The sequence below is a fragment of the Callithrix jacchus genome, chromosome 15, assembly GCF_049354715.1.
Source record: "Callithrix jacchus isolate 240 chromosome 15, calJac240_pri, whole genome shotgun sequence".
NCBI classification, from domain to species: Eukaryota; Metazoa; Chordata; class Mammalia; order Primates; family Cebidae; genus Callithrix; species Callithrix jacchus.
Genome location: NC_133516.1, coordinates 96,284,955 through 96,311,845, shown reverse-complemented (window position 1 = coordinate 96,311,845; position 26,891 = coordinate 96,284,955). Strand labels below are relative to the sequence as shown.

Sequence of the window (26,891 nt, the reverse complement as noted above, 5' to 3'; positions counted from 1 at the left end):
ATAAAACCAAACAAACAAAACTCACGGAGTAGAGGTTGACTGAAAGCTGGCATCATAAGCAAGATAATTACATATGAAAGATACGGTAGCAATGTCCCAATGGCTATGCCTCATCATAGTGCTATTTAAATAAAATAGCTGAACTCAAAGACCTGCTCATGGCAAAATTCCAGTGTCATTTTAGGAGTTGAAATTCTTCTTTGGAGTCGGCTAGAATCCTTAGAACCTGGCCTCCATCCTGCCTGGCTTGTGTCTCAATAGCCTATAGCTAATATCTGGCGGAGGGGGGGTAATTTAGAAACTGTGCAACATAATTGAAGTCAGGCAAAGCCAGGCACCTGATAAACACGAAGTTTTTAATATTCTCTGAGGGTTTTCAAATAAAAAGCCTGAGAGAGAAAAATGGCACTCTAGTGGAGGATTCTGTGCCAGAAAATCATGCCCCCCTCCTGTCCTATAGTTAATCTGACTCTAAAGCATTTGTCATTCAGTATTCATGTTGGCCCATTTGATGCTGTGGCCATTGCCCACAATCCAGAGTTAGTAGGAAGCACCCAGCTGACTGTCCTGACTGTAGTTGGTGCTCTGGGGACTCTCTCCAAACTCTAGTTAGACCAGTTGTCTCAGATCTCTAGAAGGGGTGTATAGAACTAAGCTAACATTGTAGGTTTGTGAAGGTGGGTGAGCAATTATAATTTAGATATGGTTAATTTCTGTGACTGTGAGGGTGGTGTGGTTAAGACTTCGGACTCGGTATGTTTCATTTCTGTGCAGCATCATACCTTACCCAGGAAATATCTATTTCCTACTCTTCACTATCTAATTGTGCAAACTCATTAATGTTAATGCATTAGAGCAGTGGTGCTCCACAGCATGATTTTACACTCCACCCAGACTCCCCAGGGGACATTTGGCAATGTCTGGTTTTGATTGCAACTACAGGCAGGTGTTACTGGCATCTAGTACATGGAGGTCAGGGATCCTGCTAAAATCCTACAATACACAGACAACTTTGCCACAGAAAGAATTATCCGGTTTGAAATGTCAACAGTGCCACAGTTGAGAAATATGATTTGGAGATTTGCATATTCAGGAAGTCTTCTGAAAATCTTGCTTGAATTATCACTTGGAAATCTCTCAGCCAAATCTAGATTTTTAATTTTTTTTCCTTTGGTGGAATATTCTCTAGAGTATAATCTCACCAGTCATACCTTGGCAAGTCTGAGAAAATGTTTCTTTTTACTTTGCTTATGTGGCTGTATGATCAGAGTGGATCTTCTGGGCTATGACCAATGCTCACTCAGGACTTCAAAGAGGATTAATCCTGTTGTCTAAATTTACCAGAGAAGAGAGCTGCAGAATAGGACTTAAATAGTTTATCTCTACCTAATGCTTCAGAATCTGTGATACTTTTCTGTATTCCTTCTACCTCAGTCAGTAGCTATATTTCAGTCTCACTTTTCTTCTCTTTTACAGTACTTAAAAAAATTTTACCTCTGTCTTCCCCATCATTTTGAGTTTTTCCCCTTTATAATTTTTTGCCTCTTTTGTCTTTTCCATTTCTCTTTTCTTCTGATTTTCTCATACAGTACTCCTTCCTTCTTACATGTTCTCTTGTGTGTTAACCTCTCCCCATGTGTATCTTTTCTCAATGTTCTCCTTCCTTTTTTCATTCTTTCTGAATCCTTCTGTCCTTATTTTTCTTCAGTTTTCTTTCTTTCACATACTAATAGAGATAACACATAACACAGTATTTGTTTAAGCTTATTGAATACAAATTTCAGCTCTCAATTTATATTCTTTCTAAAAGAAAAAATCAATTTATATTTCTTTAAATTATAAGATATTTAAAAATCTATCATAAACATCACTATACTTCACTGCCTCCAGTATGAAGCAATGAAACATGGGCCCCTGCATAGGATGCATAGGTTTTACCTTAGAAACACTTAATGAATTTAATTACATATAGTTATTAGTGTACTGATTTTCACCTCATCACCAAGTTTTACCTCTTAATTTTAACATACATGCCTGCACCGCACATGCAAGCATGCTAAGATACTAAAAGGGTGCACTAATAATGGTGTCGTTAGGACCTATTTAGACTTAATGATAGAATCACTCATGGGTAGGAAATCTTTTTTCAGCCTCAAATTATAACAAAGACTAGCTTATTATTTCTCCTATGTATTGAGCTACCACTGGCCACAGATTTTGTGAACTGGCCTCTGCTTTGATCTCAAATCCTGAGGGACTTTACAGGCTGAAGACCCTTTCAACCTTCATTGTCCTCAAACAGTTTCTAAGTGGTTGCAAGTACCTACATTCTGAGAATGTGTTTAAAGCTTTGAAGTATATTTCGCCTTCTCATAAAGGAAAAGGCAAACAGTGACTTGAAAGGTGACTTTCTAGCAGGTATGCTTCTCCCAGACTGCAGTTACTCTGCATGTTGTCCAGATCATACCGTGTAGTGCTCTGGGGTTATATATGTGCTCATGCCTCAAGAGATATTGTTGACCTTTTACTGGTTGAAAATTCATTATGTTTACAATAGGTTATACTTTGACCATAGTTTAAAAATCAAATAATGTTGTGCTCTTCAGTTTTTTTGATGCCTTGCAAATCTCAGCACCTTGAAACCCAATGATTTTTTAGTTGGCTCTTGCAACTACAAAAATGTCACATGGAAAACTTCCACGAAGGTCTGTATTTCATCCAACTCCAGTTTCAGCAGCACTGAAATACGTTGTCGCTCTCAGGCTGCTAGGTGGTTAAACTTACTGGGGTTAGAACTTCTTAAAGTAAATGGGGGAAAATGCCATATAGGGATGACCTTTTGAAAGAAACGTTCCATGTCTGAGACCTAAAGTAACTGACAGAGTGCATGGAGCCATAGTGACAAGAAAGCATTAAAAGGCATCCCTGCTGAATGAGAAATCACTTTCTCGATTTTCTTTCTTTTTTTGCTGCTAATTGATGACTTTCTCTATTGTTTTAAAAGAAATCTTCTTATGGCCATAGAATTTGAAGAGTTGCTATTCATGAATAGACAGAATATGACAGCAGGTATATTCAGAACACCAGGCACATTGCGAAGGTAACAAGAACTGTTCTCTTTTAAACTTATATCTTACCCAGCCAATTTACTTTATGAAAATATGCAATCTATTTTTTAATTTGATTCTTTTAAGAAACTTTACTTCAGACACTTCCTCAGCCTGAACTAAATGTTCCACATTTGAAAGTGTCTCATCTCTCCACCCTCTTAACTGCAGTTATTGTTCCACTTCAGATAATGAGGGGATGAGCTGCAGGTTTCAAGAGGATTTGTGCTATTGGTTGACAAAAACACTGAAAGGGAACCTGGACTCATTCCCTGTTTTCGTTTAACTATTTCCTGGAAAGGGTACCATGTAGCCATTAACTTATCTCAGCAAGAAATGAACAGAAATTCCTAGTCAGTATAGATTAGGCATATTAAATAATATTTTAAAGGAAATGGTTTGCTTCCCTTTTCAGGGATTAAAGAAAAGCAGCTTGGGTATTAGTATGGTTCACCAATTCAGATTTAGGATCCTATTACCAAAACAGAGGCAATACAGACCATTTAGGTGACAGTGGCTGATACTGCACCATGTACCCCTTGGAGCAAGCCAGAGAGATCCAGCAACCTTTGTTCCTCACGTGGATTTTCTGTTCATCACCATTCCTCAATGAACAAAAGTATTTCTCAAAGATCTCTGACTCTGACCTAATTCAGTGTTGGAACGGGATGGGGAGAATGCCCTTAACTGATCCTTCACAGTAGTTCCTGGTGGGTACGCCTCTGTCTTCCAGAAGCTTATTTATCTACCAGACTGCCTGTTACTCCATTTTTTAAAATATTGTCACATTTAATGTTACTTAGTATTTTACACTGTTACTTTATTTAAATCCTTTTATTTTTGTATATTAAATAAAAAGACAAAGAAGAAAATTACCAACATTCCTATTCTTAACACCCAGTAATAACTTACCTTTTGAGAAAAAGAGTTATATTGCTATTTATAAAAATAATTTATGCTCATTGTAGAGAATTTAAACAGTACAGAAATGTACAAAAGAAAATTAAGAAAAAAAAGCAAATTCCACTATTTGAAAATAAACCTCATTTCTCTAGGCAAACATTATATCAGACATCATCCAGATGAATAATAGAAAAATAATTTTAGAATTATTGAATGATACTATAGAAACTTTGAAAACTAAAATAAGATTCATTTTACTTTTACTTGTAACCAACAAGAAAAAGAGACTGAAATGAAATTAAAAGAATCATTGAATCTCAAATCAATTTACATGAAAAGATTTAAAGAAATTCTTCTTAAGAAAAAAATTATGAAAATAGTTAAAATTATTGAGTTATATTTTTTGAAAGAACATGTTTATAATTGTAAACAATTGAAGCCATGCCATGAAAGAGGAGAATTAAGCTCTTCTGACACATCTTTACAGCTTTCCTATCCTTATATTCTGGTTCTTATCACTTGTACAATTGATTTTGAATTTTCCTGTCTCTTTGCAATTCTGGGTTATCTTTCCCTAACCTCCCTTATTCTTCCTAGCAGAAAACAGAAGCCTGTCTTTATATTTAAATAATTATTTTATCACCGAAGTTCAGTTCTTCAATACAATATGTCTTGGTATAAAGATTCTATGTTAAATTTTCTTGTATGATCTCTTTTAATCTGCAGTTTTCTTTTTTTTCAAAGGAAATGTTGTTTGAACTACGTCATTGAATGAAGTCTGTTATTTATTTCTTTTATGGATAGGTTGGATATAGTAATAGTTTATTTGTCTTTACCAAAACTTGATCCCCAATGTGGCGGCCATTTTGGGAGGGGGAGACTAGTGGGAGGTATTTGGGTTGTGGTGTTATTATAGATCTTTTATGGATGGATTGGTGGTGTTTTCACCAAAGTGAGTGAATCCTTGATCTCTGGAGACTGAATTAGTTCTCTAGGAATAGATTGTTTTATGTCAGAGTAGACTGTTATAAAGCCTGAAGCTCCTCAAGGTTTCCCCTCTTTGCACATGTGTGCTTCCCCTTTGAACTTCTCTGCTATGTTGTAACATAGCATGAAAGCCTTCTCTGAAAGCCAGGGCCATGCCCTTGAACTTTTCAGCCTGGCCAACCATGAGCTAAATAAATATCTTTTTTGTGGGGGAGGTGTTGTAGATTTTTAAAATTATTATTATACTTTAAGTTCTGGGGTACATGTGCAGGTGGTGTAGGATCATTACATAGGTGTACACATGTCATGGTGGTTTGCTGTTTCCATCTCCCTGTCACCTACATTAGGTATTTCTCCTAATGTTATCCCTCCCCAATCCCCCCACCTCCTGCAATTCCTCCCCAACCTCCCCAACAAAGGACATGAATTCATCCTTTTTTATGGCTGCATAATATTCCATGGTGTATATATGCCACATTTTCTTTATCCAGTCTATCAATGATGGCATTTGGGTTGATTGCAAGTCTTTGTTGTTGTAAACAGTGTCACAATGAACATAGGTGTGCATATGTCTTTATAATAGAACAATTTATAATCCTTTGGGTATATACCCAGTAATGGGATTGCTGGGTCCAATGGTATTTCTATTTCTAGATCCTTGAGAATTGTCACACTGTCTTCCACAATGGTTGAACTAATATACACTCCCACCAACAGTGTAAAAGCATTCCTATTTCTCCACATCCTATCCAGCATATGTTGTCTCCTGATTGTTTAATGATTGCCATTCTAACTGGTGTGAGACGATATCTCAATGTGGTTTTGATTTGCATTCCTTTATAAATTATCCAATGTCAAGTAGTCTGGATTAGGCTGTTCTTGCATTGCTATAAGACTGGGTAATTTACAAAGAAAAGAGATTTAATTGGCAGTTCTGCAGGCTGTACAAGAAGCATGGTGCCAGCATCTGCTCATCTTCTGAAGAGGCCTCAGGGAACTTTTACTCACAGCTGCAGAAGGTGAAGCAGGAGCAGCCACATCACATGGAAAAAGCAGAAGCAAAAGAGAGAGGAGGGTGGTACCACACACTTTTAAATGGCTAGATCTCATGAGAACCACTCACTGTTCCAAGGACAGCACCAGGCTATGAAGGATCCGCCTCTGTGACTCAAGTGTCTCCTACCAGGCCCTACCTTCAGTATGGGGATTACAATTCAACATGAGATTTGGCAGACAGATATTCAAGCTGTATCATAGTCTGTTATTAGCAACAGAAAACAGACTAAGACAGATAGCAATTATCATTATAATGAAACATTTTGCCTGATTTTTAAATATCATTTGCTTCTGTCTAGTTTCTTGAAACTATTTTTAATCTACATTTAGTTTGATGATAATATTTTCTATCTCAATTTTTAAAATTCTAAATGCCTTTATTCTACTGCTTGCTTTGTGCTAATCTAACTTACTTGTCAGTTACATAGATATGGTGTCAATCTTTTCAAGTCACTTACATTTTTTTTTTAATTCTAATTTTTTTTTCTGAAACTTTTATTATAAGTTCTGGGGTCCATGTGCAGGATGTGTAGGTTTGTTACATAGGTAAATGTATGCCGTGGTGATTTGCTGCACAGATCAACCCTTTCAAGTCACTTTAACAAAAGATTATAAACTGGATAGCTTGTAAACAACAGAAAATGTGCAGTTCTGGAGGCTTAGAAGTCTAAGATCAAGATGTCAATTCTTATGGGGGCCTGCTTAATAGTTCCTGGACATACATCTTTTTTCCATGTCCTCCTATGGTATAAGGAGACAGGCAGCTCTTTGGGTCCTGTTTTGGTAAAGGTACTAATTCCTTTCTTGAGGGCTCCACTGTTTTGACCTGGTCACTTCCCAAAGGCCCTTCCTACTGATACTATCACACTGGTGACTAGGTTTCAACATATAAATTTTGCAGGGGGGCACAAATATTTAGACACAGAAGATGATTTTAGTCTTCAACTTCCTTTGTTGCGTCTTAAGTGAGTCCTTTTTATCTTACTCTTTTATTATCCAGTCTTTGAGTATTTGTTTTACTGAATCAATGGATTTATTGTTTTTGTATGACATGGAGTAATTATAAGGAAATTTCTTCTTTTCATAAGATTGACTTTTTTCTAGTTTACGTTCATCTTGATTGATACATTTTTCCTTTCCTTTTTATTTTTTATTTTTGATATGGAGTCTGGCACTCTCTGTAGTCATGCAGTGGTGCCATATCAGCTCCCTGCAATCCCCGCCTCCTGAGTTCAAGTGGTTCTTAGGCCTCAGCCTCCTGAGTAGCTTGGACTACAGGTGTGCACCACCAAGCCCAGCTAATTTTTTTTTTGTATTTTTAGTAGAGATGGGGTTTCACCATGTTGGCCAGGATGGTCTCCATCTCCTGACCTTGTGAACTGCCTGCCTTGGCCTCCCAAAGTGCTGAGATTACAGGCGTGAGCCACCGTGCCCAGCCCTCCTTTTCTTTTTAATGCAATGTACTTTCATGGTATATTGCCATGCTCTGTCCAGAATCCAGATATCCCCTAAACCTGCTTGCTCATGAGCATTGCCTACTTGTGCATTACACAGAACGTTAAAATTTTCCCAACCTGAACACTCATTATCTCCTTCTATCTCACTGCTACATAGGTAGGTAGGTAGGTAGATAGATAGATAGATATTTATCTGTCTATCTCACTGCTACATATAATATGCATATAAAGTGCATATTTCATGTAATCCTAAGGACATGGGTCTACACACACACACACACACACACACATACACACACAAGCACATATAGAATAGCATATATATATATATATATACCTTTATGTGTGTGTGTGTGTATATATATATGTATATATTTATTCTTTCTATTTACCATATCTTGTTTAAAAGTACTATAAATAATCTACTTTTCTAGAAACCCACAAGTTAATTCTTGATTCTTTTGTTTTCTTCATCCCCAAGAGACTCTTGCTGTTATTTAGGCAGGAGATATACGCAGCCTGATTTTAGGCAATTGTAGCCTTGATGTGTAAGAAAAAATAAGTGTGGGAAAGATTTGGGTCTTACTTATTTACACAAATAAGTGTCTTACAAATTTGTCTTACATTTGTATGACTTAGGTAATTTAAGTGCTCTAAGTTTTATTGTTTCATTTTTAAATAGAAATAATATTAGATCATATTTCATATTATGGTAAAGTTTAAGTGATAACTCAGGGTCTTCATAGTGCCTTTTTCATAGAGATTATAATATGCCTCACAAAAAATAATAATCATTATTATACGTTCCAAGTTAATTAGTACATCAAAAGTCATATAACTAATAGATAGCAGATAAGAGATTGGAATACCAGGCCACTTGGGTTCCAACAACAAGCTACTTTTTTCTGAGATCATGCGGCATTGTTTAGATTGGAAGGAACAGCAGACTGGAGGACAGATGAATGCCAATCCAACAATGGGTCAGTGTATTTCTAAAATGGATGCACAGGGCTTTGTTAATTGCCATAAAGCAAAGGAAGATGCTATTACCTGAACTTTAAATATTTTCTGGCCAAGACATCTGAGTTCATCTTGACATTTCTTGCATCTGTGCTATCCACTATAAGAAAGCTTGCTCAAACTCATCCTTTTCACATACACCTATACTAATAAATCAGGGAAGCCAAGGCTTGTCGTCACAAATTTTATTTCTCCTGCCCGGATTAGTGGGCAGATCACCAAATGCACAGTGATTTTATGCCCAGGAAGCCTCAAGAATCATAGATCAGTTGGCAGGCAGACTGTGAAACATGGAATGTTTATGGTGATCTGTGTTGTACAATCATATGAGATAGATTGCATATATAATGCTCATAAGTGTGGAATCATCTGGGGAAGCATCTGCTGAATTTTGTTTGCCAGCTTGAAGTAAAGATATTGCCAAAAGCCTGGCAGAGGCATTTATGTTCTTATTGTGTGATGCAAATTTATACTTTTTACTGTGGCTCCTGGAGTGAAAGTGAAGCTGCAGCTCCCCAGAGAAGTAACCATGGGGCCACACCCACCATTCTACATTCCACTGAGATGCACCATATGCCACAGGATTCTCAAGGGGTTTGATGGCAGAGAGCTTTATATTAACAGAGTCATTTTCTTTAATGCAGAAGCACAGCTGGAAAATATTCTTCTTAAGCAATAAGAGCATCAAAGTGTGCATATTACGTGTACTCCTAAGGACATGAGTCTACAGCTGTGGTACTTGCAGTGATTTTTAGAGGACCACACAAATCTATCGATAAAAGGAACAAGAGCTTCTGAGATTAGAATGATGCTAGTTTTTTCACGTGCTCATCTTTCACATAAATTACATATATAAAAATAAATTATTCATTATAAATGTGTATCGCTGGAAATGCATTTTTAAAGAAACTTATTAAAGCATAAACTCAGGCTCAGGCAGAACTATAGCTCTTTAGAAATTGCTAAATTACAGCTTCTTTCTCATCCATATGATTTGAAAAAAACTCCTCATGGTTTCCAGTACAACATAGAAAGTAAATATATTTTTTATCTGGCTGTCTTCACTTGAAACATCTCTCTGGCCAGGCTCTGTGGCTCAAGTCTGTAATCCCAGCACTTTGGGAGGCCGAGGCGGGTGGATCACAAGGTCAAGAGATCGAGACCATCCTGGTCAACATGGTGAAACTCCGTCTCTACTAAAAATACAAGAAATTAGCTGGGCATAGTGGCGCGTGCCTGTAATCCCAGCCACTCAGGAGGCTGGGGCAGGAGAATTGCCTGAACCCAGGAGGCGGAGGTTGCAGTGAGCCGAGATCGCGCCATTGCACTCCAACCTGGATAACAAGAGCAAAACTCCATTTCAAAAATAAATAAATAAATAAATATCTCTCACATAATTTAATCAATTTGGAATAAGGCAGCATATGAGGTTAGGAATCCCATTTGCTGTCTGTGTGTCGACTGATTCCCTACTTGAGAAGCACCATGTGTTAGAGAAATACTCTTTAAATAATATTTTAACTTAATGTGAGCAGTGACAAAGTTATTTTCCACAGAGATGGTAACCTTTTGTTCACTTTTTCTCCAGCAGTGAATTCCAACAACATATTAAGCCATTAACCTAATTTCATCCTCATAGTAATCCTGATCAGATCGATTTAAATAGATCCTCTATACTCACCTTAGGACAGTGGTCATTTTTTTTTTTTTTAACTTATAAAAGTTCTGTTAGCTCTCTGAAATAATCTCCTTTAATGACCTTTCCTGAGTTCCCTTTCCAGGCCAGGAAATATATTTTTGAGTCTGTTAAGGTTTTCAATATCTCTCTCTTACTTATCTCAAATTTTGGAGGAATGATGTTTTTACCTTGACTTTTCCCTTTTGCTTTCTTGTATTTATTAATGGCTTTAAACAGATCTTCATCATTGAATCCACAATCAAGATTTTTTACTTCCCCTAATAGTATGACTTATGACTCCATTTTGAAGCTTCTTGGTCATAGATGAATTAGGGAAATGTTTCTTCCTGATTTGTCACTGTATTATAAATGTTTTGTCATGAGCCAGTTGCATATGACATAATCTTAGTCTGGATTGCTCTTCCAGTGTTGTGACTGTACTCATCTTTCCTATTGTTCATATCTAAACATAATACAAGGTGATGTCTTGTCCTGATCAGTTTCATCTTGCTCAATTAAGCTTAGGCTTTGTAGAATCTTACTTCATTCCTGAGTGTTTGGAAAAAGATAGGATATTTTGCACAATACTACATTATAAATTTCTTTTTGTTTGTACATATAATCTCATAAATATATCAATTAATATTTTATAATGTTTGAAATTTTAGAATTATAATGTTAGTATCTATATGAAAGATTGGTATGTGGATTATATTGAGTGAAAAATATGGGGACATGTTTTGAGTCAGAGGTTAATTAACTGACTGGAAAATACCAGACATTGCATTTCTAGTTTATCAAAACATAAATGCTTTTGAACAACTTAGAGATCTAAAGAATCTTATTGTCAGTGCAACAAGGTCAGCAGATGCCCTGTAGCTGATTTAATATTTTAAAGAGTTGTAACCTCTGACCAGTTTTCAGAGAAATATTAAATTGTAGGCCATTTGGTGACAGTAAATTACATTTTAAAACTTATTCAGTGATAACTGATTAGTATAAAACAGAGGATTTCCACTAATATAGAGGCTTAAGCTCTTTCTTTTTTGCTTTTAGTTTGTTATTTATATGTCTTATTGTGCTATTATACTTGGAAAATGCTATAGATAACATACTTAGAAATAATGGCTGAGCTTTACATATATCTGCCAAAAAGTACAAGAAATCCAAAACTAATACTCATTGAGAAACAAAACTGTGTGGTTTGTAGTGTGTTCATTCAGATTGGTTTGATTTAGGAAGTCATTAAAATACAATGGTTTCTTTTCATTTCCACTACATTACATTCTTGTTTAGATTGATTACAATTTATCTTTCTTGTTTTATGTAGCTATGGTTTACCCAGAGTGAAATGAATTTGTAAGCAATTATAGAAGTCAAGACTTTGAGGATTAGAGGGGTTATTTTATAGTCTTTGATAGATATAAGAAGTCATGATGACCCCTCATTAAAGGACAAATAGCACTTAAACTCTTCACCATATGGCTATTGGTTATATTCTTAATGGGTGTACCAACTAGATATGAAAAATTAGATAACATTATCAGGAAGAATCAGTGCAATTAAGATTGTGGATGATTCTAAAATCTGTAGAAAAGAGTTTGTATTCCTGATGTTCCCCATATCTTCTTTACAAACTAAATTTTTATTTGTCAAGAACTTTTCACATGACTCCTCCCTCCAAGCCAACATTAGCAGTTAAGAGATTGTTTTCTCCACTCTTCAAGCAAAACATAGCAGTTAGGAAGTTACTATTTTCATATAACTTCTAGATCTTATACTGATTTTTTAATTGTATGATATTCACTCTGTGTAAGCCCTGGAATCAATGAAAACAAAACTGTGGAGTGAACATGGTGACAGAATACTCTAGGAAATCCTTGCTAATTATCCTTCCATTCTGTGCAAGTCATGGCATAATGTACTGTGACATACAAAGGGAATAAATGATAATTCTTTCTTTTAAGGAGATCATAGCCTATAATTCTGCACAGAAGGTTTCTTACATGAACAACTTTCACATGGATAGCATTATATATGCATCAAATCAGAATCCAATGACCGTTTTCTATGACCATTTTCACGTTACAACAGAAGAGTCGAATAGTTGGATCACAGACCATGTTTATATAGTCTGCAAATCCTGTAGTATTTACTATCAGGCCTTGTTCAGAAAAAGTCGCTGGACTCTTTTCATAATGGTTTAACATAAAAAGGTCAGGGGAAGTAAGTTTGGTTTATAAAGATAGGTTCATTTATAGACATTATGACTTTAAAGTAATTGTGGGGTATCTAAATGTAAACATATGGTAGGTAGTTAATGAGACTCTAGAACTTACAAATATGTTCAAGACTAAACCTGTTGTTTTAATTACTATCCAGAAGAAGTGCTATAGTTAATGTATTATAATTACAGAATATGGACTCCAACAGAATATGGACTCTGATGGAGATTTGTAATGATGAATAAGAAAAAAAGAAAAACAGAATTCTGAAGGCTTTGAAATCTTGGAAGTATACTTATGAGTACTGAAAATAGCTCACATTATAGGACGTCAAAGAATGAGAGTTGAGAATATAAAACCATATTCAGGAAGTTTCGTTGTAAACAGCCAGTAAGAAATATGAGGGTAACTTGAGGAACTTATGAGTCATATGAGGATTTATTTCAAGATGAGGGATCCAGACAAGTGCATATTTCAAGGCAGACAAAAGAAGTCACTGAAGTAAGAATGATGAAATATTTTGGTGAGAAAAAAGGATAATTGAGTGTATATGGACGATCCCAAAGGAACTGGCAGTGGATAGGATTTAGGAACACATATGGAGAGTGTATCAGACAGAACCCTGGTTACAAGTGACTGAAACCCGATTTGAACTAGTCATGACCAAAAAGAGGAAAACTTTATTGATCCAAACTGCTCTTCTCCTTCTTTCTCTCTCTTTATTTTTGTTTCTATATGTCAATTTTAGCTTTTGAAACTAACACTATAAAAAATATAATAAACCATGATTTTTGTATCTTTGTTTCTATGTGTCAATTTTAGTTTTGGAAACTAACTCTATAAAATGTATAACAAACTGTGATTTTTCAGCTGCTCTTACACTCATATCCTTGCGCAGTCTCATCCTGAGAAGAAAGGCTATGTTTGGGAAAATTATATATGCATATATATAAAAGCTCTCTGTTTTATATATGCATATATATAAAAGTTCTCAACTTGATTTATATGCTGTTCCCTGGAACAAACAACCTCGGACTTATCCCACGATGAGTGAGGATGTGGAATCTTCTCAGTGCCATGTTAAGTCATCTGTCCACCACTCTGAGTAATCACTGTTGCTCTGGCAATGAGGTATAACTATTGGCTCCACTCAGACCAGATGATGTCCTTTAGACCTATCACTATGTCAAAGATAATGGCAGTGTTCCAATTCAAAACCCTTCTTAGAACAAAGATGGAGAGGTGGTGGATGATACAGTCTTCTTCCTTGAGGTGATGGTTATGAACTGGCAGGCGCTGTGATCTGCGACTCTTACAATTAAAGCTGATTGTCATGAGTATGTACCTTATTGGTTTGACTTATTGGTTGTGGCTGGTGTCTATTCTGATTGGCTGTGGCATCTGTTGTAATTCATTAAAACTGTTTTCAAATATATTAAATATCATTTCTGTTTATAAGAGGATAGTCATAGAAGTAAATTATCTCATTTATATCTTAAGATAGGAAGGAAAGGAAAAAGAATTGCTATTAAGATAGCGCTTAAAGTTGAAAATAAAACAAGAAATCTTACTAGATTAAACTTGAAGAGAAAATGTACTGGCAGGTCAATTTTATTTCAAAGACAAATTGTAACACTATACATAAATACAAGACTGAGAGTTGGCAGTGCTTTAAGCCCTTTTATACTTTATATTTCATATATAGTTGACCCCTAACAATATGAGAGTTAGAGCCGTCAATCTCTGCACAGTTGAAAACCCTTGCATAACTTTTAACTCCCTTCAAATTTAACTACTAATAGCCTACTGTTGACTGGAAGGCTTATTGAAAACATGTAACATAAAGCCAATTAACACATGAATAGACTAGTGTCTACATACATTTTATACATTCATGACATACCTAACTTTTTCTTAATTATTTGGATATTTCTAGGCTATGCAATTAGTCTTCAAGCTTTCTCAAATTGTGACAAATCTCCAAAACATTTTGAAAAATATTTATTGAAAATTACGCACATATAAGTGGGACCACACAGCTCAAGCCCATGTTATTCAAGGATCAATGTTTTATTCATAATTTACAGGTGGAAGGTCTGAGATTTGCAAATCTTTGTCAAGTCACTATGATCTATAGGTACCAGAACCAAATCAAATCTGTCTTCTTATCACTGTATTCTATTGCCTTCCCTAAAAATCAAACAAAAAAGTGAGTTGGCTATATTTTATTTTCTTTGTCTAATTCTTCTTCATTTTTAAACATAAGCTTTTAATTTTGTGATACTTTTAGATACAAAGGAAACTTGCAAAGATAGTGAGTTCTTATACTTTTCATGCACTTTCCTCTTAGCTAGTATCTTAGGAAAGCATGTTACTCTTGTCAAATCCTATTATTTTTGTTAAATCAATGCTAATAAGAAATTAGCATTGCTACATTATTGTAACTAAAGTAGAGGCTGTATTTGAATCCTGCCAGTTTTCTCCACTACCCCCTTTTTCTCTTCTAAGACCCAACCCAGGATATTACATTGCATTTAATTCTGCCTCATCTTTATCCTTTCTTTCTCCTATTTGTCTGTCATTTTGCTCCAACTTTTGATCCTCTGATCACATATTCTTTCCCGATTTTCTTTCCTTTTGCCGCTCATTGTTTTATTTTATCTGATTATTTTCTGCCAAATTGGTACTCCTAAAAATAAGAAAATATTTTGAAGCCTATTGAAGTATCCTGGAAAATTTTGTATTGCTTTTGTGAAGAGTTGTTTAGCATGAAATTTTTGTTTTCATTATTGTTGTGTTGTAATAAATTGAGAAAAATTGGGTTTCTAATCTATATCAATACAACTTCCTTTAGAACCATGACTTGAAAGAGTATATTTGTTCTTACGGTTACTAGTTGAAATCCAATTCCCCACAAAATAAAATGTTTTTGAAAAAACAGATTTAAAAATCAACTTTTAGAACAAACAGAATTTTTAATTGGGTATTTCCATTGCACTCTATACACTTGAAGATGTTTATGCCTGTGATTACATAGATTTGTTGTTGGACTAGCATATGATTGTTCTGTGGTTTGCTCTGAGAATTTATCAAAATGCCATAGTACCAAGATAGAGTCTTAATGCCAAAGCAACAGGCATGAAATTCAAATTCAAATTCAAAGGCAAATTGAAGGCAGGAAATCCAGCATATCCACAGACAGATACAAAAGGCATCACATCTGATCAGCCCAAAGACAAAAGACAGTTTTTACTGGGAATATTTTGAATTTTCAAGTGAGAGATTGGTACATAAAAGTGAAAGTGATTGTGGGAGAAACTGTGAAGAGTGAACAAAATTGTGAGGAGGGGAATGACTTTGAAAATATCTAGGTTAAAGATAAAGGTGAATGCTGGAGAAGTAAGGACCGTGAGAAAAAGGAAAATTACATTCCACATTGCAGAAACTTCAGGTTTTCCATTGTATTTTGTTACAATTTATTTGAAAACAGAAGGAAGAAAAGTGATCCTATAAACGATAAAATGTAAGTATCACTAAATAAGGAAGAATTTTAAAGCAATATTATTTTCCCTTAAAAATAATGGAGAACGTCACTTAACTGGTTTAAGGTGACATACATAAGTGATGATGCAGCTCCCAGTGAGCCTCTAGGGACTTGCTGTACTGTAATTAGATTGGTACCCTTCACAAAGTCGCTGCTCACACACTGAATCTTTTAATTTGGTTAGCTTATAAGTGGTTCTAAAAAACCCCACACACATTAGAAAGTTTCCCATCTCATGAGCCCTGCAATTTAATATGCATAAAAATTATCACCATCTTTTGCTTATTTTGTTTTATTTTTTTCCAAGACACTGATTTTAAACTGATTATTTAAACTAATAGTGCTCACAAAATAATGTACAACTGATCCCACCACATGGATTATTTTATTATTGGGTTTCTGCAACAATGGGCTTCCATTCGGTCCTGGAAGGTAATGCTCACTTGCAGGCTTCACTTGGTGTGACATATTTCAAGCAATGTTAGTGCATAGCAGATAGACATTTTAATACAAAAAGAGGTGTCGGCAACCACAAATCCCTGAGAGAAAACAAAGAAGCTCTCAGGTAGGCTGGATGTTTACCACACAGAATCAAAGGGTGAGCAAAATTTTGAAGGAAAAAAGTGAAAAAAATCATTAGCTGTCTCTTACTTTAATTTTTCTCTTTAAATGTAAGGAGGAGATACAGAATAGTACAAGACTTCCAGGAAGTAAAAACGGACTTCCAGCTAGGTGTTGTTGAATGGAAATTGTCAGTGATACCACTTGGGATTGAGAATATGTGCTATCTGTTTGCAGCATCAGAAGGAAGGCAGCTTTTACTATGCAAGAAAGAGCTGCCTGTAGCCAGTGAGGCTTGCAGCTTTTATTCTAATTAACCCTGTTCATTGGGTTGGCAATCTTTTAACATTCTTTGGGCCAATCTCTAGTGAGAAATGATGTGATTAATGCTAGGAATCAAGACATAGGTAGTAGGAATTGATCCTAGGAGCTCACATGAGCTGTTTTAGAGAAAACTTTAGAGTAGAAGCTGTAAAAATATCAATATTGTGAAAGATATCAGAATCGAAATGGAGTCATTTGTGTTCAAAAACAAAACAAACAAACTAACAAAAATCCTGACAAATAAAGCCAGAGAAGGCTGTGAAGAGAGGGTTCTCATGCTTATATTCCTGATAACAAAATTACCACAAAAGACAGCGAAAACCGCAACCTTGCATGAAGACCATTGTAATCTTACACAAAAAAATACTGCTGCAAGGACGTCTGCCCAGCAATTAATTGCCTGTCCAACCTCATACTGGTGTCATTCTTGTTATTGATTTGTAGCCAAGGTTAATTATGTCAAAGCAATTATGTAATCCTTCTCATGTTTCCTTTAGAAACCTTAGTCTTCCTTTATCTCCTAAATATGCACATAGTTTACTATGGCATGTGTAGTTCCATTGCAATGCCCTATTCCCAAATAAATAGCATTTTCTTTTAAAGAGCCTCGCTCTGTTTATTATTTAGGTTTACAATAGAAATATATCAGTAACCAGCTTTTATCCTATGCTTAATATAGGTGTGCTAACTTGGTCCTTGCTGCCCAGACCAGCACTATCAGCCTCATCTGGAAGTGCCTTAGTTCAGGCTGCTATGATAAAGTACCATAGCCTGGGTAGCTTAGAAACCACATTCTTACTTCTGGAAGCTGGCATTTCCAGATCAGGTTGTCAGCATGGTGGGGTTCTGGTGAAGACCCACTTCTGGGTTATAGATTGTCAACTTCTCATTGTGTCTTTACATGGCAGAAAGAGTGACAAAGAACTCTCTGGGGTCTTTTTTACAAGGACACTAGTTTCATTTATAAGGGCTCTACATTCGTGTGTTAATCACCTCCTAAAAGTTCTGCCTTCTAAAACCATCATGTTGGATGTTAGAATTTCGACATATAAATATGAGAACACAGACATTCAGTACACAGCAGGCAGCTTGATAGAAATGCAGAATCTCAGGCCTGACTCCTCCTGACTTGCTGCTTCAAATTCAGCCTTTTTTTTTTTTTTTGGAGGCAGAGTCTTGCTCTGTCACAAATTCAGCCTTTTAACAACATCCTCAGGTGATGCACCTGCACCTTAAGTTTGAGAATCACTTCAGAAGAAACTACAAAATCCACCTTCAGATGTATTATTCAATTCAAGAGGCCACATTTATCTCTGGCATAAAGGCTAAGCAGGTGTTTTTTGGAGATCCCAATGTATAAGTAAATTCACTTGTGAGACTTGTAGAATTTGGTGTGTATCCTCATTACACAGAAGCATGATCTGCTAAAATTTGAGGTTGCTCACTGAATATTCTAATTTAGTACTTAGGGTAATATTAAGAGATGGGGTATAGGCTGGGTGGTGTAGGTTGTCTGTCCTCTTTAACATTTTTATACAGGAAAAGTCATGAGGAAAGAATGGGCTATGTATGGAATCACAGAAGAAAAGACTGAATTGAAGGCAGTGGAAACGAGAGGAGAAAGAAGATGCATTCTTTTTTTTTTTTTTGGAAACAATAGTGGACTTAAGAGCAGAGTACGTTTATCTGAGCCTGCAGGTGCATTTTAATACTGACTGGCAGAATTGCTGTCTCGCTTAGTGACAGCTTCCATGGGTCTCTGCCACTTCCATAGCCTCTTGTGAGTGTGAGTGCAGAGGTGAAGAGGGGTGCTTTTATGGAGTAACGAATGCCACCGATTTTTCATTTAGTCTCTGTCTTCTCTGTAGACCAGAATGGCAAGTCTTTTTACTCTCCATTTACATTGAACGTCTTTCACTTTGCAAAAAGCAGATTTTTTTGCAGCACTTTTTTTTTTTTTGCAGTTTTTGAGTAAAGAGTTTCTGCTTTCTCCTCAAATATTGTCCTTTTCTGTAGACTTAACGGTTTTCTTTCCTTTTTTTTTCCTGGAGTCTCTTATCGTGTCACGTATTTCCTAGTAATTTACTACTCCATTTACTTGGAGCCAGCGGCAAAACCTAACTCTGGTCTTCAAGTATAGAAGCACTGGGGGAGGTGGTGGGAGGACATTACGTGAAAGTAAAAAAAGCAAGATGAAATTAGAAATGAAATAAGGAGAAGTGATAAGTAATGAAAAGGGGAAGGAATCCTCAGCCATAACTAGCTGAGGAAAAATGATGGAAAAATTGTTACATGATCTCAATATTAACTATTTTATATCTGAATATAAAAGTTTGCATGTCTATGTTTGCTGTTATTCCTGATAGCCAACGAACAGAACATAGAACACAATTTATTCTAAACTGTAGTAGGTATGGAAGAATATTCCAGCTTTCCTCTAGTTCTTCTTCCCCATCACCTTCTTCTGGAAGAATAAGCTGAGCACCACGACAGAGTAGTTTCTCAGGAGAGGTTTATCACTTGCTTTTCTTCTAACTGGGCTCAAGTCTGTAATTTGGACCTGTTTCATTCTGTCATTACAGAATGAGTGGAAATAGGGCCAAAATGAGTGAGAAAATTTGAATAGTCAGCAAACCATAATATGCTCAGTTCTTTACCTTTATGAAATAAAATTATTTTCTGCCTGATCTGTCCTGATACAGTATCATAAATTTGGATTATATGTCAATTATCCAAACTTACTTCTCTGTGTTTTCTCCACTGAATAAAAATGTGAATTTTAATTTAAGGCATTCTTATACATAAAACTTCTCATAAGCACTTTGTTTTAACCAGTGTTCTGGGCTATTTCATCCTCAACAAATATCTTTTTTTGCCAAGGTCATCTGTTTCACCACATTGCTGGAAATGAAGCAGGATGTATGGTTCTGTTTAATCAAATTTTATGCTCTGCTGCCTCTTTATGGCTTCTGTGCTAATTGATCAAGTTTTCAATTAAAGTCTGCCATCTTTGTTTTAATTCTTTGTTAAGGGTTTTATCCCATTAGATAACTTCATGAGGGCTGAGCTCCTACAAACCCCTGTTATCCCATCATTTTATCTACCCGATGTGGAGCTGCTTTGTGCGGAGAAAACACTACTGTTCTTGTTTACTTCATCACATTTCTCACAAAGAAATTTCTCTTTGGATTAGCTTTGTCTACATTCAGTATCTTTAAAATTTTGATTTATTTGTTCATAAGGGGATTAATTTACTCCAGGCATTATCAGGAATTTTTTAAAACCCTCCTTGTGCACTTTTCAGCTGTCTTGTTCAGTAGCAATTAAGCTAATTAGAAGTATAGTCTCCTAAGCAGCAGCTAAAAAATGACTCTAGGTAATAAATGTAAGGCATATGACACTCCCTTTTAGGTAGGGTACCTCCCTGGAAGGTCTCTCTAGTAAGCCCTCGGGCTACCACCAAACCCATTGTATTGTTTCCATAGATCCGTGAAATGCTAGCACAATACATGTAACAGCGCATGTCTTGGGTTATACTGATGACTCACTATTACACTTGATAAGCAAAGTTTGCCCCAAAGCTGCAGTAAATCAAATCTACCTTGAAATTTACTAATAGTGTATTTAAAATGATAGTTATTAAAATCAATACTTTAAAAACACAAGGAAAATGTGTTGACAGGATCAATGTAAATAAATTTTTTTCTACGGGGGCTTTGCTCACTGCAAAATAATTCTTAATTCCAAAATGTGGGATTCTAACTTTAAGTCTAATGTTTTGAACCCTGTGGGAGAAAGTCAGACAACACCATTTCATGGAAGGCTGTGCAATGCATGACAGGCCATATTAAAGGTTTACTGTTTAGAGGCTTTACAATATGAAATTCTCAGTTTATGATAATCTTCAAATAAAGTGTGAAAGCCCATAAAATATATTTCTTTTGCCTGATTATGATGCAAAGAACAGATATAGTTTCTCACCTTGGTTTCTGCATCTTGAAGCAGAGTGCATGCTCAGATTGGGCCCATGGCTCTTGGCACTGTTCCTAAGGCATGCTGTTGATCTGTGAGCAGTGGGATTTGGAACACATAATATTTTGGTTCAACAGATATGTTTTAATGATTCTGAACCTAGTGATAATTATAACAAGATTTGTTTATGCTTTCACAGGTTTTTAAATTTTCATTCATTGCCTGATAAAGATTTTACTTATTGCCTGGATCAAAAATGGCAAAGAGAAATTTGAAAAGATCAGTATGTCTAGGATGCATGCAATATGTGTTGATAATCATCACAACTTTTGGAAATTGGAAAACTTAAAACAGCAACTTGTGAAACAATTTCTAATCACATTCAAGTTTGGGAAATCAATAAAACTCAACTCTAAGCCAATATGCACTTAAGGATATTTTCTGGAAAGGAAAATAGAAAGCGAATTAAGGAATAAGTTGTGTACCCTACTCTAAAACTTTCCTATATTTTAGGTAAATGTATACTTATGAAATTAAAAACAAAAGAAAAACCCTTAACTGAACATTTTGCCAAGAGTCTGACATCCTATTTTATAAGAATATTCTGAAGTCTCCAGATATAAAACTGCTCAACTATCACAAAGCTTGCTTGTCTTAAGGAAAATCATCTTGTTTTAAAAATTTATGATGTGTAGTGGCTGATCAAATTGAACTAGATCATATTATAAATTCAAAACCAATTTTGTCTAAGAATATACACTACCAGTTGAAAAGGCATTTTCTCCTACATTCCATTGTTTCTAAGGCAGAGATTTTCTCCTTTAAGGTATAGCAGAATCATCTGGAGATTCAGATTCAATTGATTTGCAGGTGGATTCAGGAATCTGTATTATATGCAGCCCTCCCCACCCCATCAATTCCTCACTCCCCATGTCATTCTGATGCAAGTGTCTATGAAGACTCTCAGAGTACGCTGAAAGGAACATGATTTTAACATGTTAGTGGTCCAGCTTCTGTTAAAGACCTTGAACTTCACCCACTTACTGGAAGGTGTTAGAATTTTAATTTTTTAGTTGTTTTTTTTTTTTTTGGTTCGTTGATTATGTTACCAAAAACTCTTGAATAGCGCCTCCCTTTTTCTTTGTGGTTCAATTTCAATTTGTTAATAATCGAGAAAGGCAGCTCAATGTGTATTCTTTTTTAAAAAAAACTTCTTAAAATGTTCGTATTCTCTAATTTTTACTCAAATGAACTGGTTTTTTTTAGGGATAAATGATTTATTTTCTGGGTTTAGGTGATTTTTTTTCTGAGTTTAAGTAATTTTTTGCAGTGATCCTTATTGAATAAAGTGTTAAGCTTTTTGGACCATCCTGTCTTTTCTATTATTTACTCTTACCTTAAAGGCACATAATTTCCACATGACTTCTTTAATGTTAGCTGTAACTTCATTTTTCTACTTCATGAAGGCAAGCTGTTTTTCTTGAATGTTTTAATTTGAAATAAAGTGACAGTTGAGGATTAGTTGTGTTAAATCTACATTCGTGCTATGGTTCCCTACTTGCTAGTTTCATTGTAAGCTGGTAAGGTATCATATATTTCCTTCAGTTACTGGGGACAGCTTTGAACCTTGGAAGCCCTAGTTGATTGAACTGGAAAGAACAGATGAGAGCAATCCTGAGAGCTTCTCTTGACTTATGCCCATAGACACGCTGAATTGAATTCCGTAACAGGGAGCTGGAGAATTCCAGATTCTTATTTCTGATAAAATTATTGATACTGAATGCACAACATATTCATGTTATTATCCCCATTTCTCTATTGCTGATATGCAGGTAAACCTAACCGAAGAGCATATTAGAATAGGCCAAAATAGCTCTATGTATTCAGGTACATGGACATTTACTGTTTTATCAGTTAGTTGAGGGGTGCATATGGCAACATCTCTGTAATGCTTTTTTGAGGGGGGAGTCGGAGGGCGTTGGGACTGCTCTTTGAATAGCTTTTCTTTCAATATAATCTTGTTATTTAATTATGTTATTCTTTTTTTTTTTTTTTTTTGAGACGGAGTTTCGCTCTTGTTACCCAGGCTGGAGTGCAATGGCGCGATCTCGGCTCACCGCAACCTCCGCCTCCTGGGTTCAGGCAATTCTCCTGCCTCAGCCTCCTGAGTAGCTGGGATTACAGGCACGCGCCACCATGCCCAGCTAATTTTTTTTTTTTTTTTTGTATTTTGAGTAGAGACGGGGTTTCAACATGTTGACTAGGATGGTCTCGATCTGTTGACCTCGTGATCCACCCGCCTCGGCCTCCCAAAGTGCTGGGATTACAGGCTTGAGCCACCACGCCCGGCCCTGATTATGTTATTCTAAGGAGGTTTTAGATTTGAAATGGCAGGACACTTCAAGGAAGTAGTTGAAGATAAATCCATTAGGTGCTCTTTCTCCCTCAATTCTAGGGCAAGCAGCCTGGCTTCTCTACTTCTAGCCCCAGGCACAACAATATGAATTTCCAAATCCCAGACTGGAGTTTATCTTCACCATGGAAACGAAGTGGGGATGACTTAAAAAGGAATATGAGGCTTATTTTCTTAAGTGCTTCCCCAGAGAACCTATGTTCAGACCCTCATTTCCTTCTGAGCTATTCCAACTCTTTGAACTTCTGAGAGAGAGGAAACTATATAATGACAGGGGAGAGTAAACCTAGGGAAGCAAGGGAATGCAAATACCAGGGAGAGCAGCAGATCCTTAGAAGAGCATTTTCTGCCTTTCTAAGGATGGTGGTTTCTTTTGTCCCGTAATTTCCCATTTGAAGTGATTTGGGAGAAAGATGTTGGTAAATAATAGTATTAATCTGAAGAAATCTTTCATTCAGCAATTTGTCAAAAAGCAAAAAGATTAAATGCTATGCTACCCTAAATTCCCACAAGAAATGTTAAATCCTTCTTCAATAACACAGTGGATGGAACTAGCTATGGTCTTGGGGTCAGAAGAGAGGCCAAGTCTGGGCATGTGGGTACAGAATGTATTAGGCACAAGTCATCTTATTTACAAGACTCACTTTTTTATCTATAGAAATGTCCCGCCATGATCCTTCATGGTTCTTAGCCCTAAAATTCTAAGATTATAAATGGAAAATGTTTATATAGGAAACATTATTTCTCCTACTTCTGAGGTTGATAAGGGTTTCTCCAGAGTAGTTGCTTGCTTTCTTATTTCCTCTGAGATTAGAGGTGCCAGCCCTAATACAGGGTGCATGGACAAGCCTCAGTTGGTTTGTGAAAAGAAAAGTGCTCATGCAAATCTAATGGAGAAGTGCTTATAGGCATTTTCTGGGGATCACAGAAATGTTTTTTTGTGTGTATTCTTAAAAAATCAGATTCTCAAAGGAACTTATGACGCCAAACAATTGCCCTAAAAAGGGAACTATAAGAAAGTCTATGAGGTCCTGAGGGAAACTTGTAAATAAAGCTGGATGGGAGCTGAAGTAGTCAGCCTCATGCTTTCTTACTTCCTTTCTGGCATATGCCAGAATTAAAAATAAAAGCTTTAAGGAGATATTATTATCTTAATAGAATTCTAAAACATATCGCGCCAGAAAGTAAAAATGTATTCAAACCAAGTTAATCAAACAACCTCCCCAATGATGGCTATATGTCAAAGGGACTCAGAAACCACCAAAAGAGCTCCCAATGGTCAACACTAAAACAGTTTGGGCAACAAAATTAATGTGGTATTGAATTATTGTCTGAAGTACAAAATAAAGATCTGTAAGTCTTATGCTGACTAAATAAATGACTAGACAAATAATTAAATTAGGGAGACTAGGCAAATCTCCTATGATTTCCAAAGAATTCATGTAGGTACTCAACTCTTTAGAAGATGGAGGCTATTTTCCCAAGAAATATAGTGGCTTACTTCCAAAGAATTCAGTATTGAGACTGGACAAAAAAATCAGCTTTACTATGGAGAAACTTGAAAAATTGTGTCTCAAGCCAGATAATCAAGGTTAACATCAACAATTGTAGGTCATATTAATAGTATATGCCCTTGATATTATGTGATGAGAATAGCTATTTACCTCTGTGGTCTTCCTCCCCAAAACACATTATCCCTGCCTAATAATGAGAAAAAAAATAGGACAAACCCCAATTAAGGGATATCTACAAGACACCTGACCAGTAATCCTCAAAACTGTCATGGTCAGGAAAAATACAGAAAGTCTGAGAGACTGTCACAGGCAAAAGAGCCAAGGGAAACATGACTACTCAGTGTAATATAGTTTCCTAGAAGAGAGAAAAAAAGGAGCAAAATATAAGATCATCTGAATATAGTATGGACTTTAGTTTAAACAAATATTGTGAAGTATATGTTTATAAGTATGTGTGGATACATCTCTGCAAATGTAATAAAATTTATTTGGAATGTGATTTTGTGCCATCATTAAGGGCAGGCTCTAGAGACTGATTTCTAGAGTTCAGTTCCAGGCTCTGTCAATAATTTTTAGCTGTGTAGCTTTGGGAAGTTGTTTGACCTCTCTCTTCCTCAGATTTTTAAATTGTAAAGTTAATACATATAAAGATTTTAGGATAGCATATAGCCCTTAGAAAATGTTCTTGTTGATTATTATTATTTTAGTATTAATTTATTTCTTTTCTAGAGATAGGATCTTGCTGTGTTGTCCAGGCTGAACTAGAACTTCTGCCTCAGATTCCCAAGTAGCTAGGACTACAGGTATGTGCATCATGCACGAATATTCATTACTATTATTAATTGCAAAAATGAGATAATGTGAAAATATGAGCTTATGTATCTGCCCATACAGAAACGCTTGTGTTTAATCATAACAATTATAACTAACATTTATATAATGTTTTACAGTTTATAAAAAAATTGCATATATATATATATTTTAGAGTTTCACAACATCACTATGAGCTATTTTGGTACATTGCAATCTCCGTTTTACAGATGGATAAACCAGTTCAAAGAAGTTAAACTACTGTTTACAGATCATAGATAAATGCCATAGTGGGGAATGGCATATTCTGATTTCAAAGCCCAGGTTCTATAAACTGTGTAAAGCTGCCTTTTAGGAAATATCTACTTCCATACTCTCCAGAAGTTTTAAATGAAAAAAAGTCCTGAAGATATTGCTACAAAGTTTTGTTCTCAACATTTTATCATATTATTTTTCATAGCACCTTTTCAGTGATAAAAGAATAAACACTGACTTCTATATTTTACAGATGAAAAAGCATGGCTCTAAAATTTTTGTTCTTTTCACATCAAGAATTTGTTAGAATCTGTGAGAAAATCCACCTTAAACTTTTATTATTTGCTCCAAAAAGAATATGTGCTACACTCTATGCTAGTAGTTATAGACAATACAATAATTAATACATTAAGATTATTATTCTCAATAATTTGGCTATGTATTGTTTACATCTTCTTTTCATCTAAATCTAAATTAGGCAATATATTTCTCATATATATGCTATGATTAATGTGTCATAATGTGATTATATTTTTAACAACCAAATATTAGACAAAAGGTAACTGAAGATTTTGAGTTTTAAAAAGGCAGAGAAAATTTGTACAGTAAAAATTTTGCTGTCTTAAAAAGAATATAAAGAAAACAAAGTTGCATAAAAATGGGACTTTTTGAAATTATATACATGTATTTGTATATAATTTACTATGAATATATATGTGTAAAATATGTATATGTGGCATTTTAAGACCATGTGTCAGGATACTGTAAAGAAACACAATCTTGAAGCCATCTGAATAAGGGTATTTTGCAAGAACAGGTAAGGAAAGAAGGAAGCCCTACTGGGAATAAGTCACACATTTATTAATTATTGTGCAACGAAGTACCCTAAAACTTAGTGGCTTAAAGCAACAAAAATCATTTCCCAGTTTCTGTGAATAAGGAATCTGGGTTCATGCTCCAGTTGAAGGTTTCTTATGAGTGTGGTTTCAGTATAGGTATCAGAGTTAGGGCTGTGGTCTGATCTGATGGCTCAGTTGGTGAAGGATCTGCTTCCAAGTTTGGACA

General features: G+C 35.6%; 1 long non-coding RNA gene across 7 annotated transcripts in view; it reads left to right on the top strand.

The window, feature by feature from the left end:
- Positions 1-26,891, top strand: part of LOC108588360 (uncharacterized) — a 300,827-nt gene that overhangs the window by 114,286 nt on the left and 159,650 nt on the right. For all 7 annotated transcript variants that reach the window (XR_013527711.1, XR_013527708.1, XR_013527706.1 and 4 more), the window contains one exon: positions 25,491-25,564. This is a non-coding gene — a long non-coding RNA (uncharacterized LOC108588360). The remainder of the gene's footprint in view (positions 1-25,490; positions 25,565-26,891) is intronic.